Here is a 21,466-nt window from a genome sequence, read left to right as displayed (position 1 = left end):
ATCTAGCTAATAACTATGGACCCAAAGGTCTGTGGTAAAATACTCACACATCATCAGAGAGGCTATGGTGTTGATGTAGAAGCCCTCCGTGATCGATTCCCCCTCTGGCAGAGCGCCGGAAAAGGCCCCAAGTTGGGATCTCACGGGTAAAGAAGGTTGCGGCAGTGGAAATAGGGTTGCGTGGTGCTCCTGGATGTTTTCAGGGTATATGGGTATATATAGGAGGAAGAAGTACGTCGGTGGAGCTGCGAGGGGCCCACGACGGTGGGGGCCACGCCTACCCCCTGGGCGCGCCTCCCTGCCTTGTGGCCTCCTCGCTTCTTTCTTGGCGTCCACTCCAAGTCTCATGGATCACGTTTGTTCCAAAAATAACTCCCCCGAAGGTTTCATTCCGTTTGGATTCCGTTTGATATTCCTTTTCTGCAAAACACTGAAATAGGAAAAAGAAAACAACAATTTGCACTGGGCCTTTTGTTAGTAGGTTAGTCCCAAAAATAATATAAAAACGTAAATTAAAGCCCATTAAACATCCAAAACAGATAATATAATAGAATGGAACAATAAAAAAATTATAGATACGTTGGAGACGAATCACCCTCCTTGCCCTCGACGACTGTACCTAGGAGGAGAGGGACAAGAAAGGGCATTATGGAGCACTTATCTTTTTTCAATCTTAAACTTGTAGGCAATCACCAAATTTTAATTCAAATAATGAAATCTCTCGAGTCCATCTTTGTGTTCCATAATGCGTGTATTTGTATTCACATTTCAATCAAAAAGATAAACCTTGCCGAGAACTCGTGCATGATACGTCCATGCAGAGGTGGAGTGCCTCTTTATTCTAGTTAAACAAGTTTTCCCGGTAGGATATCTTGTCGACACCCTTTTCGTCTGCCGGAGAACCATGTCTACCGGGGAACAGACCGAGGTGCCAGCCCCCCGCCCATTCCCTTTTCACCAAGGGCACTACGACCATCCAGGTCATAGCAGCGTTCGAGCCAAGGATGGGAGCACCCTAGTTTCAAGAGAGTGGCGAGGTTTCTCTATGCACAAGTTATAGCTTATAGAACACTAATGGACAAGAGGTAAACTTGTCTGTTTGTCTTGCGCGGGGACCACGGTGCCGTGCAATCTTCTCGTCCCTTGTCGAAGTCAAGTTCACGATAGGAATCCCCAACTCCATGTAGATGAGAATGAATGCAGGATGCAGTCCTATCTATATGCATATGCAAATGCTCATCTAATGCTTATGCAATGATCTGGATGTGCTTGTGCATGCATGCGATCTTGATCGGGGGCCCCCATGGCGCTTCTTTATTTTATCTTGCATGAGGTCATCACCCCGGCTTTGTACAAGGGGTTACATGCAACTGAGGCAAGGCCTGCACAAAAGGGTGTGCCCGGTAGCCTCGCACTTTATGGGTAGTACTTACGGAGATGCTCAATATTCCATGAGTTTTGCAACTGTGTGCCATCTCCGTTCTCCAGAGGACTGCGCCAGGTCTGGTGACCCGTACCACCCCGTAAGGGCCTTCCCACTTTGGTGATAACTTGTTTGTACCCTTGGCGGACTGAACGCGCCTAAGGACAAGGTCACCTTCCTCAAAACACCGGGCATGAACCCTGCGGCTATGACAGCGATGCAGGGCTTGCTGGTAGCGTGCGGCATGCGTGGCAGCCCGGAGACGGTTCTCCTCAAGTAGCACAGCGTCGTCACACCGGTGCTGATCTTGCGCTACTTCATCGTAGGCAAGCACTCGCGGGGACCCGTAAATGAGTTCTGTGGGGATAACTGCTTCTGGACCGTAGACCAAGGAAAAGGGAGTCTGCCCGGTAGCTCGATTAGGTGTCGTTCTGAGGGACCAGAGAACTACCAGCAACTCCTCGATCCACCGCATGCCGTGCTTCTGTAGCGTATCGAAAGTTCTTGTCTTGATTCCATGAAGCACTTCAGCGTTCGCCCTCTCAGCTTGTCCATTGCTCCAGGGGGTGCCACAGAAGCAAATGAGATTTTGCATCCGAGGGTGTGAATATATTGCATGAAGGCATGGCTCGTGAATTGGGTGCCGTTGTCTGTGATGATCCTTGCCGGAACATCGAAACGACACACCAATTCTTTTAAGAACTTGATAGCTGACTGAGCAGTCACCTTTCTCATGGCGGTCACTTCCGGCCACTTTGTAAACCTATCGATGGCAACGAACAAGAATTCAAAGCCCCTGATTGTTCGGGGGAAGGGGCCGAGGATATCGAGCCCCCAGACCGAAAATGGCCATGATAAAGGGATTGTCTGAAGGGCTTGGGCAGGCAGGTGTGTTCTCTTGGAATGGAACTGACAGGCTTCACATTTTGTGACGAGCTCAACTGCATCTTGGAGGGCTGTGGGCCAATAGAATCCTTACCGGAATGCTTTCCCGACTAATGCCCTCGATCCAATGTGTGAGCCGCACATTCCTTTGTGAATCTCAGCCAGCAGTTCCATTCCATCCTCCCGGCAAACACACGTCAATTTCACACCGTTGGGCCTCCTTCTGTATAGAGTGTCATCGACCAACTAATACATACTGGCCCTTTGGGCTACTCTTTCAGCTTCATCATGATTGCCAAGGAGTTCTCCAGTTTGGAGGAAGTGGACAATGTGCCTTGCCCAAGTTGGAGCCTGAGGCTCGGCAACGAAGACTAGCGGCACCTCCTCAGTTGCGGGAGCACCAGCCTTGTTCGCGGGGTCCATAGGCCCGGCTGGAAGGGGTGGCCCGACAGGTTGTGAGTAGTTGTTTCCGGCAGGGTCTCTACCAGGAGCGCATAGCTCTACTGGGAGAGGCTTACCGTAGTCCATCTTTCTCCTTTTCCAGGCCATTGTGGCTGGTGATATGGAGGGTTGAGAGAGATGGAGAACAAAAGTTCCTGGTTCCACAGGAAGCTTCTGCGCATCACACTAACATGTGATCATCTATGATGTTTTCTGCACGGGGTACGTGCTCCGTTTGCAACCCATCAAACCGCTCCTCCAATCTCCTTACTTCATCAATGTATGCTTCCATCAATGGGCTTTGGTTTCCTTGTTGACTTGTCTCATCACGAGCTATGAATCTCCTCGAATGATCGGCTTCTTAATTCCCAATTCTGCTGCAATCCTGAGCCCGGCAAGGAGCCCTTCATACTCTACTGTATTATTGGTGGCTTCTTCCCATGCAAAGTGCATCCAGACGACGTACTTCAAGTACTCCCCGGAGAGGGCAACAAGAAGCACGCCACCCCTGCACCTTGTAGGGAAAAAGCACCATCAAAATACATAATCCATTCTTTGGAGGATTCCTTACCGGGGAGAGCTATCTCTGTCCTTTCGCCATCAGGGGTGGGCGTCCATTCTGCAATAAACTCTGCCGATGCCCTGCTCTGAATAGTTGTAGTGCTCTCAAACTTCAAACCAAAGCTAGATAACTCCAAAACCCATTCCACTATTCTGCCAGTTGCCTCAGGGTTTTAGAGTATCCTTTGCAACGGGAAACGAGTGACAACCGTGATCTCATGGGCTTGGAAGTAGTGATGCAGTTTCCTTGACGCCATAATGAGACCAAAGATCAACTTTTGCATGCTAGAGTACCTCGATCTAGCCCCCTGTAATAAGGAGCTGATGAAGTACACTAGGCGCTGCACCGCTTTCTTCCTTGCCACGTCCTTGGGGTTGCTCTCGTTGCCGTGCTCACAGCTGTCCTCATCCGTCCCTGACTCTGCCGTGATCTGGCCACTTTCTGCCTCATCCACCTCTCGCTGCGCTACCAAAGCTGCACTGACCACTTGGTTGGTTGCCGCCAAGTATAGCAACAAAAGTTCTTGGGATTTGGGTGCAACCAAGGTAGGTATAGATGATAGGTAGACTTTCAACTCTTGCAGACATGCATCTGCTTCCGGGGTCCACTTCATAGGTCTCGCCTTCTTCAAAACATTGAAGAACGACAGGGCACACTCGGCAGACATGGAGCTGAATCTTCTCAACGCTGCAAGTCGGATCACGGGTTTCGGCAAACCCTCAAGGTTCAAACACTGGGGTGCGTGCAAAGGTTTTCTCCCTATCGATCCACGACCTAGCTCTCTAAGATCTCGCGAACGAACTCGACAAACTTGCAACACAAAGACACAAGATTTATACTGGTTCGGGCCACCGTTGTGGTGTAATACCCAACTCCAGTGTGGTGGTGGTGGATTGCCTCTTGAGCTGATGACGAACAGTACAAGGGGAAGAACAGCCTCCTGAGGTTGAGGTGTTCTTGTGCACTTGTGTGTGGGAGGATCGGAATCAGATTCCTCCCTATGGTGGTGGCTAGTCCTATTTATAGAGGCCCTGGTCCTCTCCCCAAATATTGAGCGGGAAGGGAGCCAACAACGGCCAATTTGAAAGGGGACAGCTAGTACAGCTTATCCTGACAAAAGTAGTATTCGCCTGCCAAAGGCTCTGGTGGTGACGCCGTCTTGGACTCCATGGTGACCTCCGTCTTGCCATCCTTCTGGTCTTGGTCTTGTTGCACCAATATGGAAACATTTGCTTGATGCCTCGGTACTCCGCGCCTGCTCTTGCCCCCTTGGCACCAAAGAGGAAACAAGGACGTTGCGCATGCTGGCGCCCGCCTGGTCTCAATCGTCATGGCTCACGTCACGAGGACCTCGCGAGGTTTGCCTTGCCTTGATCTCTCCGCCCCTCGTGAGCCTGCCTGGCGAGGCCACTCCTGAGGACGTCTTGCGTCATCCACCTCGCGAGGCCCGGCCCCTTGCAAGGGCCTTGGATGCCTTGTCGATGAAGGTGGGCCGTACAGACCTGCCAGCCCAGCCACGCCGTGGGCCATAGGCTGGCAAGTCTGGGGACCCCTGTTCCAAGAACGCCGACAGTAGGCCCCGGGCCCAAGGCGCGCTCGGGCTTGGCTTCGAGGCGAAGCCGAAGGTCAAGCATGGAGCGCCGCGGGCCCCAAAATCTTGCGGCCTTGGTTGACGCGTGGCAGTTGATTGGACGTGGGTGTCTCCGCTTCCCCACGCTGCCTCGGCAACTGCCCGACTTGACAAGTCCCTGCGACATGCAAGGAAAACCATCATTACCTGTGATCGTGGGGGGGCTGGTTGGCCTTCTCTTGCTATAAATGAGGGAGGGGCGGAGCCCCCGTCCCCCACTTCTTCCCGTTCCGCCTGCTTCTTCCTCCTCTGCTCCACCGCTAGCAGCAACTTCAATGGCGCCGATCCGTAGGTTTTCAGCCGAGGAGAAAGGAAAGGTTCCCCTCGACGTGTCGGCGCTGCTCCCGACGAAGAAGAGGTCACTCCACCACTGCGACGCCGCGGAGATGCAGGTGCTGACGAGGCCCTAGTGCGAGAGGCCTCCTCCTGGGTATCCACTGCCCTTGTACGCCCAATCCGGTGGCTCGGGAGGAAGGAGCAACAATCGTCGCCGCTCGCACCGCGTCCAAGGTCGACGTGCCGCGACGACGAGCGCCGTCGCTCCTGGAGTCCATGCCGCGGACTCCTCACATGAGCTCGCGCTGTGGGCAGTGATGCCCCCAAGCTCCTGGATCTGCTTCCCGCGCTTCTTCTCCGACGTGATGCTGCCGAGGGGGCCTCTCGAGCTCTGGTTGCTGCATGCCGACTGTGACGCTCCTGTGACCGGAGCCGAGGTTGAAGCAGTCTCCACCGGCAAGATCTTCATGACCCGCGGCTGGGGCGAGGTCGTGGGAGTTTGCCACACGGAGGGCGCCCTGCGATCCACTTCGAGTACGACAGCACCTCCATGTTGTTCTTCAAGGTCTTCGATGCGGAGGGTCGCCGCTTGGAGTGTTGCCCCGAAGGGGAGCGCCAAGACGAGGTGCGTTGTAACACCCTCGATGCGACTATATCTCCCACGTGTCGAGGCACGACTTAGAGGCATAATCGCATTGAAGGCATATGTCGCAAGTGAGGTAATCTTCACACAACCCATGTAATATATAAAGAAAAGAGATACATAGTTGGCTTACAATCGCCACTTCACACAATTACATGAATAAAAATTACATCAATCAAATACACTCATGGTCCGACTACGGAACCAAAATAAAAGAAGAACCCCAAATGCGACAAAGGTCCCCGATCGACCCCAACTGGGCTCCACTACTGATCAACTAGAACGAAACAACACAAAGGACAAGATCTTCATCCAGCTCCTCCTGAGCTTGGTTGCGTCATCTGCATGGACTCATCGGCACCTGCAAGCTGGTTTTGGAAGTATCTGTGAGCCACGGGGACTCAGCAATCTCGCACCCTCGCGATCAAGACTATTTAAGCTTATGGGTAAGGTCAAGGTATGAGGTGGAGCTGCAGCAAGCGACTAGCATATATGGTGGCTAACATACGCAAATCAGAGCGAGAAGAGAAGGCAAAGCACGGTCGATAAAAGTATGATCAAGAAGTGATCCTAGACTACCTACGTCAAGCATAACTCCAACAACCGTGTTCTCTTCCCGGACACCGCCGGAAAGAGACCATCACGGTTACACACGCGGTTGATTCATTTTAATTAAGGTCAAGTTCAGGTTTTCTACAACCGGACGTTAACAAATTCCCATCTGCCCATAACCGCGGGCACGGCTTTCGAAAGTTCAAATCCCTGCAGGGGTGTCCCAACTTAGCCCATGAAAAGCTCTCACGGTCAACGAAGGAATAGACCTCCACCCGAGACGTTCCGATCAGGCTCGGTATCCCGGTACAACAAGACATTTCGACAGGGTAAAACTAAACCAGCAACACCGCCCGAATGTGCCGACAAATCCCGATAGGAGCTGCACATATCTCTTTCTCAGGGCACACTCGGATGAGCCAGTCGTCGGATAAGCCAGCCCAGAGTTGCCCCTGGTAGTCTGGACATCGCTCAGTTGGACCAACACTCAGAGGAGCACTGGCCCGGGGGGGGGGGTAAAATAATGATGACCCTCAGGAGCGCGACTCCGAAGGGAAAAGAAAAGGCTAGGTGGCAAATGGTAAAACCAATGTTGGGCATTGCTGGTGGAGCTTTACTTAAGGCGAACTGTCAAGGGGTTCCCATAATAGCCCAACCGCGTAAGGGACGCAAAATCCGGGAACATAACACCGATATAACGGAAACTAGGGCGGCAAGAGTGGAACAAAACACCAGGCATAAGGCCGAGCCTTCCACCCTTTACCAAGTATATAGATGCATTAATTAAATAAGATATATCGTGATATCCCAACAAGTAAATAAATACCCCAACAAGGAACGGCCTCCAATCTTCACCTGCAACTAGCAACGCTATAAGAGGGGCTGAGCAAAGCGGTAACATAGCCAATCAACGGTTTGCTAGGACAAGGTGGGTTAGAGGTTTGACATGGCAATTGGGAGGCTGGCAAGCAAAAGGTAGGCATCGTAGCATTGGCATAGCAAAAGAGCGAGCATCTAGCAAAGCAAAGATAGTAGTGATTTCGAGGGTATGATCATCTTGCCTGAAATCCCGCAAGGAAGAAGAACGAGTCCATGAAGAAGACAAACGGAACGTAGACGAACGGGTCCTCACAAACTCGACGTTAACGGAACCAACCCGAAGAAGCAACACCGGAAAGAAGCAAACAATCACGGTAAACAACCATCACATAATCATGGCATGACGCACAATCAAGTATGATGCATGTCCGTTTAAGTATGCATGGCATGGCAAAGTGCACAAACAATCCTACAAATTAAGTGGAGCTCAATATGCATCGGGATGCATATTGACAAAACACCACATCAATTATTTAGTTCTCTCTCGTTTATGTACCCCAACAATATTAAATGTTCATTAACATGGCAAGAGGTGAAGCAAATGAAAACTACCTATCTAGTCAAGGTTAAATGAGGCCGGAAGCAACGAACAACAATTCCGGAAACTCCCCATATGCATAATTTAAGGTTTGGTACTGTTCTGCCCTAAACATTATTTTAGAGTTGTTTAACATGAAAAGTAAGGCCATCATGTTAAACTAGGCATTTTTCTACCCCAATTACATATAAAGATTATTAAAATCGGAGTTACGGTTATTTAGTTATGAATTAAATCATTTTAACATGGCATAGGAGCAAATTAATGCAAACAACATTTTTAACATTTCAAACATAGATGAAAGTTGGATATTATTAATCTACACAAAATTCTGAGCAAGTTTCATATATAAAACATTTTAATCCGATGCACGGTTAGTGAGTTATTAAATGCATGAACTAGGGGGACTATACTGCAAAACTGCCAATGCACTGGATAAAGAACAAATTCGCAGGACCCGAAGAAAAATACATATCGGGCTGAAACTGGAACAGGGCAGGCGCTGGGGCGGCTCACCCATGGGCCTGGCCCGGTCGAAGGGAGAGGCAGGCCAGCTGGGCTGGCGCGGTGCGGAGGAGGTGGCCCGGCTGGGCCTGGCGCTGCGGCCCACGCGGCTGGCGAAGGGAGCTGGGGAGGAGGCCGAGCGAGGCCGGCGCTGGAGATGGGCCCGGGAGCGTGGCCCGAAATGAAGAGGAGGGAGGCCGGCGAGCTGGGCCAGACTCGGGCATGGCCCACGTGGAGGCGCAGCGCGGTCAACACAGATGGATCGGGCTCCTCCCGATCTGGCGCAGGGAGCGATGACTCCGGTGAAGCCGTGGACGGCGGCGCGGTTCCGGCGGAGATGTGCTCCGGCGAGGGGAGGCCGGCCGTGAGCAGGAAGGGGCGGATCCCGGCGCGTGATGACCGGATCTGGCGACAGCGGCGCCGGACGGGGCTCCAAGTCGCAGGGCGGCGCGCTCCGGCGAAGGTTGCAGGCGAGGTCGCCGGCGGAGAGACGCTAGGCGGCGGAGGCGCGGATCGAGGGGCTCCTCCCCTCGACCGGCTACGGGAGCGAGGAGGCGCGGGGTGCCTGCGGGCGGCGGCGGAGATCCGGGCTCGCACGGGCCCCGGATGGGCTCCGCGGGCCGGCGGCGAAGTGGGGCGACGCGGAAGCCGGCTGGGACAGGTGGCGGCCGCGAGTTGGAGGAGAGCGGCGGCGGGGCTGAGGTGGCGCGCCCCCATTGGTCGGAGGGATGTGGCAGCGGGCGGCGGACATTGTCCGGGCGCGGGGTGGACGCGTCCAGTGGTGCGAGGGGGACGAAGTTAGGGTTTCGGGTAGGAAGGAGATCCGAATTTCGGGGGGGTGTTTAAATAGGCATAGAGGGAGCTAGGAGAGTCCAAATGAGGTGTGGTTTTCGGCCACGCGATCGTGATCGAACGACCGAGACGATGGAGCAGAGTTAGGTGGGTTTTGGGCCAAAATGGAAGGGTGTTGGGCTGCAACACACACGAGGCCTTCTCGGTCCCTCGGTTAACCATTTGAGTATCAAACGAAGTCCAAATGGTACGAAACTTGACAGGCGGTCTACCGGTAGTAAACCAAGGCCGCTTGGCAAGTCTCAGTCCAATCCGGAAATGTTTAATCCCCACACATGAAAGAAAGGTAGAAAGGACCACCGGAGAAGAACGGAACGCCGGATTGCAAAACGGACAACGGGGAAAATGTTCGGATGCATGAGACAAACACGTATGCAAATGAAATGCACATGATGACATGATATGCAATGCATGACACGCAGCAATGACAAGGCAACAACAACGAATAACTGAACGACACCTGGCACATCGGTCTCGGGGTGTTACATGCGCCCCACTCGCGGCTGCTCCAGCAGCAGCGACTCTTGGGAGTCCAGCGGCTCTCCTGATCTCTACGAGACTCCGGAGACGAGCGACGACAGCTACGTGCCCCTGAGCTCTCGCCGTGCTCGGAGCAGGGCCGCAACGTCTGGCCGCCGCCGTCTCTGATCTGGATGGGGTTGGCGCCGGCCTCCCACGGCCCACTGTTGATGATGTCATCGGCCACGGGGGCGTCTAGATAGGATTCTCTTAGGTTCTCGTCTTTTGTTCCCTGTGAGGAATCAAGAAGTACCCCGTGGGGTCATGTAAAGAATCCGCAATACCCTTTGTTGATATTATCCTAATTATGGAAGCCTTGTGAGTGCAAGTCATGTTTAGGCTCGGTCTTCCCTTTTTAATCTCGTGATAGCTTGTCGCTCTGCGCTGACAGGTCCCGATCCCGAGGCAAGCTTCAGCCGTCGCTGGTATGCCAGGTCGCGTGCCGTGGTCAAGGCCAGGAGGTGAGCAGCCCGAGGTCCAGTAAGAGCCCCTGAGGCGCGATGCTCAGGGGGTCCCCTTTAGCGCTCAGGCAGCCATGGTAAGATAAGAAAGGAAGGCGATGATGCCGTAACAAAGCTGCGGCGAGCGTGTCCGATTAGGTTTCAATGATTAGTTGATTTGAGCTCGTGACTTATATTGGTGGTCTGGGGTCAATTCTTCGTGATGCGCTAGACCTGTGCGCGAACATCCGCAGCATAACTAGGTCTGGCCCATACGAGTGCTCCCCCTTTCAATGCTCTCCTTTGTGCTCTACGTCCTCGGGTCCCGGCCCTCGAGCGAGCTCAGCCGCCGCTGGTATGCCAGGTCGCGTGCCGTGGTCAAGGCCAGGGGGTGAGGGCTGGAGAGCCAGTAAGAGCTCCTGAGTCGCGATGCTCAGGAGCCCCCCTTTTAACATGCAAGCGGATTACTTGGAAGAGGAGGGAGCTCGCGGTGCCGCCTGGTGTTATCCTCATGAGATTCCTGCGAGCCAGCACAAGGAAGAACATGATCTACCATTATGGTTGCCAGCCTGCTGCTGGTTGCTCTGCGAGGGGGTGAAGGCACTGAGGGCCTGGTGAGGTGACGTGCACGGGGCGTGTCGCGAGCCAGAGCTCGACCGCTCAGGTTTTTCGACGTGGCAAGGACGGACCCGTGCACCAGCGCCGTGCCGGCGTGAGGAGGCCCCGTGGGAGGCGACGATTGAGCAGGTAGTAATCATAGGTAGATCAAACATGAGAGTAGCAGGCTTAAGTAAATGCATGGGAGATACGTGCCACTAGGTCAGGCCCGAGCGGCTTGGGGATGATGCAGCCCGAGGGGCGCTCCCAACAAGGTAAGTTAAAGACATAAAAAGGGATACATGCCACATGGACGGACCCACGCGGCATGGGAATGATGCAGCCCGAGGGGCGCTCCCAGCTAAATGAACTTGGAAATATGTCACCTGGTTATGTTGATGAAGGAGAGTTGGGGCAGCTGAAGGTGCACGGCGAAAGGGTTGCTCCTCATGAGCCACCGGGGTCCTGAGCCTCGGGAGGCTCTGGGGGCTCAGGTGGTTCCTTGAGGACCGTCTCCATCTCCATCAGGACGGCGTGGTTCCTGGCCTCCTGAGCCGCTAGGATGCGCCGCAAGTTGCGTTGGTAGGCGGACGACACACTCGACAGGCCAAAGGGCATGTGAACGTAGCTGTGTGGTGGGCCCTCGCAGCGTCCCATGCGTGAAGGCCAGAAAAGCTCCTGAGAAGCGGCCCTGTTGAGACCTGGAATGTCGATGCAGACGCGCAGCCCGACATCCTGGCCTGGATGGGAAGCTACGCCTTGTGAGCGGCGCTCGCCGCGCATAGCCCTTGTGTCTTGCAATTCCTGGGTGGTCTTGGTGATGAACTCCTGAACGGTGGGCGACCCTTGCCCTGTGCCCTCCTGAGGGAAACATGCCACGAAGCAAGCCTCCAAGTGGTGCCCAAGCGCCTCCCTCGTGATATGGGCAAGGTCTGAGGCCTTCCAGAAGAAAGCCCCCGAGCCCTGCCCGAGAAGGGCGTCGGGCGCGCCTTCCTATGTGATGGAGGGAGGCGCCCCTGGAGCGGGCGCTGATCCTGACGAGGCTCCGACTGTGACGCCACCCTCCTGAGGTCCTACACGTCGTAGCTTCTTCTTCTTCTTCTTGGGGATGGCCTCAGGAGGGCCCTCGCCCTTGCGGTCGGGGTCGTCGATTGCTGCAGCTTGGAAGGCGCGCTCGAGGGAGCACACCGCATGTCTTTCTTCACATGGGACAATGATGATCCCGCCGCTTCCCGCCATCTTGAGGACATTGTTTAATAGGTTAGTCCCAAAAATAATATAAAAGTGCATAATAAAGCCCATAAACATCCAAAACAAAAGATAATATAGCATGGAGCAATCAAAAATTATAGATACGTTGGAGACGTATCATCCCCGCCTGCGCTTGCCCCCTTGGCACCAAAGAGGATACAGGGACGCTACGCGTGCTGGCGCCCGCCTGGTCTCAATCGTCATGGCTCACGTGACGAGGACCTCGCGAGGTTTGCCTTGCCTTGATCTCTCCGCCCCTGAGGAGGTCTTGCATCGTCCGCCTCGCGAGGCTCGGCCCCTCGCGAGGGTCTTGAATGCCTTGTGATGTAAGTGGGTCGTACAGACCTGCCAGCCCAGCCACGCTGTGGGCCGCAGGTAGGAAAGTCTGGGGACCCCCGTTCCCAGAATGCCGACAGGATCCCGTCAAGCGCCTCACATCCTTAACTGTCCTTGGCGCTTGGATCTGCTCAATGGCCTTGATCTTGTTGGGGTTGGCTTCGATCCCCCGATGGGACACGAAGAACCCAAGTAGCTTGCCGGAGGGAACGCCAAACACACATTTCTCCGGGTTAAGCTTCAGATAGATCTTCCGCAGATTGGCAAATGTCTCTTCCAAATCATTGATAAGGGTGGCCTTATCCTTTGTTTTGACCAAAATATCATCCATATAAGCTTCTATATTTTTGTGCAATTGTGGCTCAAAACCAATCTGGACTGCCCTTGCAAAAGTGGATCCGACACTCTTTAATCCGAACAGCATGCAGACAAAGCAGTACGTACCACAGGGAGCGATGAATGATGTCTTCTCTTCATCTTCCTTAGACATGAAGATCTGATGATATCCTGAGTATGCATCCGGAAAGGAGAGCAAATCACATCCCTAAGTAGAATCCACGATCTGGTCGATGCACGGCAAGGGAAATGGGTCCTTTGAGCAAGCTTTGTTGAGGTCTGTGAAATCAATGCAAAGCCTCCACTTCCCATTAGCTTTCCTGACCACTACCGGATTTGCCAACCATGTAGGATGCGGTACTCCTATGACCAAACCAGCTGCTTCCAACTTCTTGATCTCTTCGGCAATGAACTCCTACCTCTCCAAGGCCTGCTTCCGTACTTTCTACTTGACGGGTCGGGCATCTGGGCAGACAGCAAGGTGGTGCTCAATTACCTCCCTGGGAACACCGGGGATATCAGATGTTTGCCAAGCAAACACATCGATATTCCCCCGCAGGAAGGCAACAAGCGCACTTTCCTATTTGTCATCGAGGGTGGCGCTGATAGTGAAAGTACCCTCAACGCCAGCCAGCCCTGCCGGGACCTTCTTCACTTGGGGTGCAGCAACCTTGGATCTCTTGCTGTTGTAACACTCCGGCACATCGTCAACGGGTGTCGTGCACTCGTAGGGGGCACGCTTCCTGGACTCCTTGCTGGAGGTCCTCCAACTCCTGTTCTTTCCTTTGCTTTCCTTGGCGGGAACAGCTGCCGCCGCAGCCGACTGCATCCCGATACATCTTGTCCACATAGATAATCGCATCCTTCTCATCTGACAGAATAGTGAGGACTCCCAATGTCCCAGGCATTTTCAGGGTGTTGCAAGCATAGTGGGATGCTGCCATGAACTTGGCCAGGGCTAGTCGTCCAAGAATCCCATTATATGGCAGGGGGAGATCAACCACATCAAACACAATCTTCTCAGTTCGAAAGTTCATCTCTCCCACAAATGTCACCGGCAACGTGATCTTCCCCTTAGGATGACTCCTGTCGTGGTTAACTCCTTGAAACGTGTCAGTGGGCTCTAGCTCCTCTTCTCATATCTGAAGCTTGCTAATAACTGCTGGGGAAATCAAATTCAACCCGGCCCCGCCATCCACTAACATCTTTGTGACCTTGAGGTTGCGAATTGTTGGGGAGACCAACAACGGCAAACACCCTACCGCTGTGGTGCGGAAAGGGTTATCCTCCTCATCAAAGATGATGGGCGTGCGAGACCACTTGAGTGGCTTCCGGGCCTCTGGCGCTGGTTCCACAACATTGAACTCTCGTGCCCATCGCTTGAGTTGGCAATGAGAGGTGTGCAAAGATGCACCTCCATCAATACATAGGGCGTCAGTGGCCTTCTGAAATTCCTGCTCACTAGTTTCCTCTTCATCCCCTCCATCATTGGCACCATCACAGGTTTCCTTCTCTTGGCCCCTAGCGGGCTTTCCCTGGTTCCAAAAGGGTCTGCCGGGGCGATTTGCTTCACCGCCTCGGCCCTTACCGCCAGCAGCATCCTGACCTTTCTCCTTATCATGCTTATCATATTCTGCCCTCTATCTCTTGACAAGCTGCTCAACCTGATAACACTCCTGAAGGTCGTGACCTTTGGTCCGATGGATCTTGCAGTACGGCCCATCACCTTTCCCAACTTTTTCCGCGGCAGCGGCCTCCTGACAGGCAGTGCACGCGACAGCTTCCATGCCGGGGGCCTCAGCCTTGGCCTTCTTGCCGGTACTAGGTGTGCCCGAACCTTCCACAGCCATCACTGCCTTGTCTCTTGGCTTCTTACCGCGCTTCTTGCCCTTCCTCTGACTGGTTGATTCATCCTCATCCTCTGAATCAACATTAATGCAATCTTCCTCTCCGGGTAGCTTCCTTTCTTCTTCCATCCAGGCACATTTATCCACTAGTGTATATAGTTCTTTCACAGTCTTGGGCAACCGCACGTTCATTTTGGAACGAAGGCGGCGGTTGCGCACATTGGACTGGAAAGCTGCGATAACAGCTACTGGATGGATATTTGGAATATTTCTATGAACTTTACCGAACCTCTGCAAATACTTACGAAGGGTTTCTCCTTACTTCTGCTGGAGAAGCTACAGGTCACTGGGCCTGCCGGGCTCTTGGTGGCCACCGGTGAAGGCACCAATGAACTCGTGGCACTGGTCTGCCCATGACGAAATGGAGTTCTCCGGCAGGTGCATCAGCCAAGCTCTCATTACGGAGTTTGTGAACACCTTCTCATCTCTTCCCCTGGCGGCCGCAACAGCGATGGTGTAGATGCTCAGGAACTCTTCCGGGTTCAGCCTCCTGTTGTACTTCTCAGGAATCTCCAGCTTGAACATGCGAACGGACGGCCAACAGACTTGCCGCAGCTCTCGTGTAAAGGCAGGGCAGCCAACCTCGAAACATAGGCACCCGCCAGCACCGAGCGTAGGCTCGTCAACGTTGATCTCGTCGCACCTGTCGGTCTGGGGGGATCGTTGCGGCGCCGTTCGGCAACGACGCACGCGTTACCCCATTGCCTGTCTTCCGGAGTTCGACATTGGCCTGGACGTGCTCAAGGGTCAGAAGAGGCCATCGAGACATCGTCAGGGTCTTGATTCTGCTGTGTCCTCGCCGGCTGCCGTGGCGGGGTATGGACCGTGAGGACGGTGTTGGGGAACGTAGAAATTTCAAAATTTTCCTACGCACACGCAAGATCATGGTGATGCATAGCAACGAGAGGGGAGAGTGTTGTCCACGTACCCTCGTAGACCGTAAGCGGAAGCATTATGACAACGCGGTTGATGTAGTCGTACGTCTTCGACCGCTCCTAGTACTGAACATACGGCACCTCCGCGATCTGCACACGTTCAGCTCGGTGATGTCCCACGAACTCACGATCCAGTAGAGCTTCGAGGGAGAGTTCCGTCAACACGACGGCGTGATGATGGTGTTGATGAAGCTGCCTACACAGGGCTTTGCCTAAGCACCGCTACGATATGACCGAGGTGGATTATGGTGGAGGGGGCACCGCACATGGCTAAAAGATCAATGATCAACTTGTGTGTCCATGGGGTGCCCCCTGCCGCTGGATATAAAGGAGCAAGGGAGGAGGCCAGCCCGCCCTAGGAGGGCACGCTAAGAGGACGAGTCCTCCTCCTAGTGGGAGTAGGACTCCCCTTTACTAGTCCCACTAGGAGGGGGAAGGAAGGAGTGGGAGAGGGGAAAGGCAAGGGGGGTGCCCCCCCTTCCTTTCTCCGAGATCACTCAAAACCCTTACGGTGTCTGAATATAGCCGTCCAATATATAAATCTTTATGTCTCGACCATTTCGAGACTCCTCGTCATGTTTGTGATCACATCCGGGACTCAGAACTACCTTCGGTACATCAAAACACATAAACTCATAATACCGATCGTCACCGAATGTTAAGCGTGCGGACCCTACGGGTTCAAGAACTATGTAGACATGACCGACACTCATCTCCGGTCAATAACCAATAGCGGAACCTGGATGCTCATCTTGGTTCCTACATATTCTACGAAGATCTTTATCGGTCAAACCGCATAACAACATACGTTGTTCCCATTGTCATCGGTATGTTACTTGCCCAAGATTCGATCGTCGTTATCTCAATACCTAGTTCAATCTCGTTAGCGGCAAGTCTCTTTACTCATTCTGTAATGCATCATCCCGCAACTAACTCATTAGTCACATTGCTTGCAAGGCTTATAGTGATGTGCATTACCGAGATGGCCTAGAGATACCTCTCTGATAGACGGAGTGATAAATCCTAATCTCGGTCTATGCCAACTCAACAAACACCATTGGAGACACCTGTAGAGCATCTTTATAATCACCCATTTATGTTGTGACGTTTGATAGCACACAAGGTGTTCCTCCGGTATTCGGGGGTTGCATAATCTCATAGTCAGAGGAACATGTATAAGTCATGAAGAAAGCAGTAGCAACAAAACTGGACGATCATTATGCTAAGCTAACAGATGGGTCTTGTCCATCACATCATTCTCTAATGATGTGATCCCGTTCATCAAATGACAACACATGTCCATGGATAGGAAACTGAACCATCTTTGATTAACAAGCTATTCAAGTAGAGGCATACTAGGGACACTCTGTTTGTCTATGTATTCACACATGTACTAAGTTTCTAGTTAATAATATTCTAGCATGAATAATAAACATTTAACATGATATAAGGAAATATAAATAACAACTTTATTATTGCCTCTAGGGCATATTTCCTTCAGTCCCCCACTTGCACTGGAGTCAATAATCTAGTTCACATTGTCATGTGATTGAACACCAATAGTTCACATCTTTATGTGATTAGTTCACATCTCCATGTGACTAACACCCAAAGGGTTTACTAGAGTCAATAATCTATTTCACATCGCTATGTGATTAACACCCAAAGAGTGATCATGTTTTGCTTGTGAGAGAAATTTAGTCAACGCGTCTGCCACATTCGGAGCAGTATGTATTTTGCAAATTTTCTATGTCCGCAATGATTTGCACAGAGCTACTCTAGCTAATTGCTCCCACTTTCGATATGTATCTAGATCGAGAATTAGAGTCATCCAGATCGGTGTCAAAGCTTGCATCGACGTAACTCTTTACGACGAACTCTTTGTCACCTCTATAACCGAGAAACATTTCCTTATTCCACTAAGGATATTTTTGACCATTATCCAGTGATCCACTCCTGGATCACTATTCTACCCTCTTGCCAAACTTATAGTGAGGTACACAATACTTCTGGTACACAGCATAGCATACATTATAGAACCTATGACTGAGGCATAGGGAATGACTTTTCATTCTCTTTCTATTTTCTGTCGTGGTCGGGTTTTGAGTCTTTACTCAACTTCACACCTTGAACACAGGCAAGAACTCCTTCTTTGACTTTTCCATTTTGAACTACTTCAAAATCTTATCAAGGTATGTACTCATTGAAAATATATCAAGCGTCTTGATCTATCTCTATAGATCTTGATCCTCTTCATCGAGGTCTTTCTTTGAAAAACTCTTTTCAAACACTCCTTTATGTTTTCCAAAAAATTCTACATTATTTCCGATCAACAATATGTCATTCACATATACTTATCAGAAACGTTGTAGTGCTCCCACTCACACTACAAGAAATATGTCAACTTGTGACCACCACTATTGGTCACTGAAAGGTCACAAATTTTCATTTACGACCTTTTTGTGACCAAAAACAGAAGGTCAAAAGCTGGCGGTCGTAAACTGACTATAGCGACCTTTAACAAAAGGTCGTTGATCCTATGACCTTCTGTTTTCGTCGCTAGCTCTCTCCCCAGGCCATGTCGGATCCGACGTGGCAATCTAACGTGGCAAAATTGCGACGAATTGAAAAGGTCACTGACAAGATTCAGCCCGGTCCGATTAGGTGTTTTACATGGGCCGAGCCCAACAATTCAGACCATTTGTTGTTTTTTTCTTTCAATTTGGGTAAGCTACATGGGCCAAGCCCAATAGACTTTTATGTTTTGGGCCGAAACCTTTTACAATGCAATTTTTTGGGGGGCCTCGGCCTTTTTTCAGCCCACTTGTCAGTTTTCTTTTGTTTCTTTTCTATTTTAAAGTAGGTCCCACTAGTCAAATGGGAACCAATTACCAGGTTTGCTTTTCGGGTACCACACACCAGTTCTATATTTGTGCAATTAGATAATTTGATTCAAAAAGAGCCAATAAGGCATAATATTTCATACAACAGCCAAGCATAGTACAATTCTGGTATTCAGCTATAAAATATAACTAAATATACACATAACTAGCTGCAAGCATAACTATCTCTAGTGAGCTAAAACACATTGTTGGGTGTGGTTTATCTTCGGGATTGTTCCTAGAGCTCATGTACACCCAACTTTGGAAGAATGAAAGCCAACATCTGCAAATAATAAATTATGAAAAGTTAGAAACATAATCAAGTGAATCCGTGAATACAAAATTCTCATAACGATGAAAATTTGCTGCAGAACTTTAGATTTAACAGGAAACCATGCATATAACATTCTCATTACAGCAAAAACTGAGATATATTTTGCAAATGATCAAGTAACATATGGACAGTACAACAGGTCAAAGAGCAGCAAGACACAAGCCATATGCAAAGCAGTCAAACAGTTCCGGGAACGGCAAACATGCATGCATGCAATTGAAGTATGTACTAGTACTAGTACAACACAATGCCAGGTTGGAGCAAATCATGCTTAAGCAAACAATGGCAGTGGCATGGCATAACCAAATAATAATGTGAGAAAACAACTGGATATGAGTCGCACTTGATCACAGCAAAGAATGTGCTAGTAGTGTGCACTCACCAAAGAATGAATGAATCAACATTTATTTGCTACACTGCACCATCCAAGGGGAGCTGACTTCTTCAAGGCATCAGTTGTATATAGTATATGTGAAACAACAGATTCACAGATAAAACTTAGTAGAAACAAGTGCAACACTTAGTAGAAACAAGCATCAATTCTAACAGGTAAAGCCCTTGGAACACACGTTGGGGAAGTAATCTATGGGATGGATTATGAGAACTACCAGTTACTGCTTACTAAAGAGATCTGCTAGCTACGGTAATAACTAGTTTCACGGTTACGATTATATACATTCGATTGCCAGCACAGCTAAAGGTATAGCTTTTGAGTTATTTCTGTCACTGAGACACTGACTATCAATAGCCTAAATCAAGCCAATTGATAACTGGTATACATAGGCACCACACTATGAATGAGATAATTTTGCAGATGCATATGTTTACACTGTTCAAGTATACTATATGCACCTGAATGTAATCAGGTGCATATGTTGCCAGACAAAGATGGCATCTGTATATACCTGGAATCAATCACAAGGTAAAGGGAGGGAATTAGTCACATATATTCTTACTAGTACTGCTAGGTTGCTAGCTAGTTGCATGTATCCATGTAGTAAGCAGTCACAAGTCAAAACACACATCTGATGCCACCATCTTATCTTACACTTCAGGAACTAGTACAACATGATAGGATGACATGTGATGCTACCATCTTATCTTAGAAGAAGAAAAACAACAACACATCTAGCAAGAACAGATTGACAATCACCTAGTTGCCGATCCATGATTTTATAGTACGATGCAAGATAGCTATCATCATTGAACAATTCAAGATTGAAGAATTCAAAACATTTGAATTGCAGCAAATTGTAATTCTTATTCTGCATAACTCATAAATGGGGATGCATAGAACCCTCTATCAACCTTGTTAAATACTCCCAGCAAAATTACTCCACACATGTACAGTTCAATCTTGTTAAATACTCTAAGCAAAATTACTAGAGTACTGGAGTACTAGAAGTTAAATGTAATCCAAGCAAATTGAGAAGTTAACAATATTGCTGCGAACTTGGAGTAGCTTTGACTATGTACAGAGCAAGATGGAGGGTCTAGCTTACTGCTGCTACTCCACATATCAAATTTTACTTAACAGAGCAAGATGGATTAACCCAAAAAATTAACAGAGCAAGCAAATGTACTCGAAATGGCAGTTCACCAGAGATTTTCAAGTTAAAAATACTCCCAGGGTAAATAACAATGACATGGACGGAGTAAAGGATGGATGTTTTAAATTAATCCAGTAATTCTTTTTTGTTCTCATATTTTCACCCTCTAGACACTGCCTAGAGTGCTTACAAGATGGCAAAGTTAATTTTGCATAAGACATATGGATTCTTATCTTCTTCAGTAAGGGAGGCACATTTACAGCTAATTAAGCACGATGAAAGGGACCATCCAATTAAATTACATTTGTATTATCTTCTTCTTCAATAAGGGGGCACATTTACAACTAATTAAGCACGATGAGAAATTAATTAATTAAGCAGGATCAAGTTCATCATCCAAAATAGTGGAAGGAAGGGGATGGGTTAGAAACGGAGGAGTCATCTTCAGATACTCTTGTGCGGCTGCTGCTCCTCTTCAGCAACCTTGGGTCACCTGGCACAAACAACAACCAGAGGAAGCAGGGATCAGTTCAGGAATTTCCTCGCAATTATCTGAACCAAAAAAGATGGTTCCTCTGTTTTTGGAACAGAGATGGAAGTAACAACAGGCTGCAGGGCGCTTCTCTTTTGGATATGCAAAATTACTTTTGCTTGGAAGATGCATCGTTTTGTGTTGTTATGGCTCACTGCTATCATGTTAATTTCCTCACAGCAAAATTACCGAAATACATGAAAAACGAAGAAACAGAACCTTGAGCTGGACAGGGTGGAGTTTGCCAGCACAGCAAGAGTACGAAGATCCAGACAGCTTATGGAAGAGTAGACATCCATAGTTTCAACCTCATGGAACAGATCCTGCGGGCAAAATAAAATATAGAGCTTATTTTTGGTAATTCGGACTAACTTGTAATCGAAACCATTGTCAGTGCAAAGCAATCCCAATTCTGAGGAGACACCCTATAGCATAATGACATATGCTCCACTCGGCATGCATTACCAACATGAACAAAAACAGCATATAAAGCGGACTTCCTTTGATAATCGTAGTACACGAAAAGGGGCCTATCATTAGTTGAAAAAAAGCAAGTAGTCTGACTTCAAATTAAGCACACATATTGGAATTACTTGACATTTACTGGTCAGGTAAGGGGCAAAAGTAGTTCCACATGTCAACTAAACCGAGCATCGCCAAAG

The 21,466-nt window shown here is 50.0% G+C and overlaps 1 long non-coding RNA gene across 1 annotated transcript; it reads right to left on the bottom strand.

Moving 5' to 3' along the window:
• Positions 1-18,433: 18,433 nt before the first annotated feature.
• Positions 18,434-19,952, bottom strand: LOC125548369. Its single transcript, XR_007301039.1, has 2 exons — positions 19,105-19,952; positions 18,434-18,671 (listed from the first exon to the last, which is right to left on the bottom strand). It is a non-coding gene; the product is annotated as an uncharacterized LOC125548369 (long non-coding RNA).
• Between the last annotated feature and the right edge of the window lie 1,514 nt (positions 19,953-21,466).

This window comes from Triticum urartu, chromosome 3 (assembly GCF_003073215.2).
Source record: "Triticum urartu cultivar G1812 chromosome 3, Tu2.1, whole genome shotgun sequence".
NCBI classification, from domain to species: domain Eukaryota; kingdom Viridiplantae; phylum Streptophyta; class Magnoliopsida; order Poales; family Poaceae; genus Triticum; species Triticum urartu.
Note: the sequence above shows the minus strand (reverse complement) of the source record. Positions and strands in the feature narration are given on the sequence as shown.